Source organism: Pteropus vampyrus, unplaced genomic scaffold (assembly GCF_000151845.1).
Source record: "Pteropus vampyrus isolate Shadow unplaced genomic scaffold, Pvam_2.0 Scaffold512, whole genome shotgun sequence".
Taxonomy (NCBI): domain Eukaryota; kingdom Metazoa; phylum Chordata; class Mammalia; order Chiroptera; family Pteropodidae; genus Pteropus; species Pteropus vampyrus.
The window spans coordinates 170,905-171,256 of NW_011889293.1; positions in this window are offsets into that span (position 1 = coordinate 170,905).

The window sequence follows — 352 nt, forward strand, 5'->3', positions numbered from 1 at the left end:
ATCGAGGCCCCACCGCTTACACGCTCTGCACACTGTGGACAACGTCGCAACGCTAGAGAATGCGGCCCCGCCCCTAGACGGCCCCTCGCTGCCCCGCGCCTGTGCCCACCGCGTCTGCCGCTTCTTTCTGCCTTGGCGAACTCCAGCGACTGGCGTTTTAGAGCTGTGCTTTCTCCTTCCATGCAACCTATGTGTCCATATCGTTTTACAGCTTTTGTTTCTCCGTAACCATAATTACCACGAAGCACACGTGTGTTGATGTTACTTGACGTGGGTATTTTAACAAGCCCAGAGAATGGTGTCACGCCTGCTTTAGAGAGGGACTTTTATGTCCTAGGACTCCCTTGAAGAC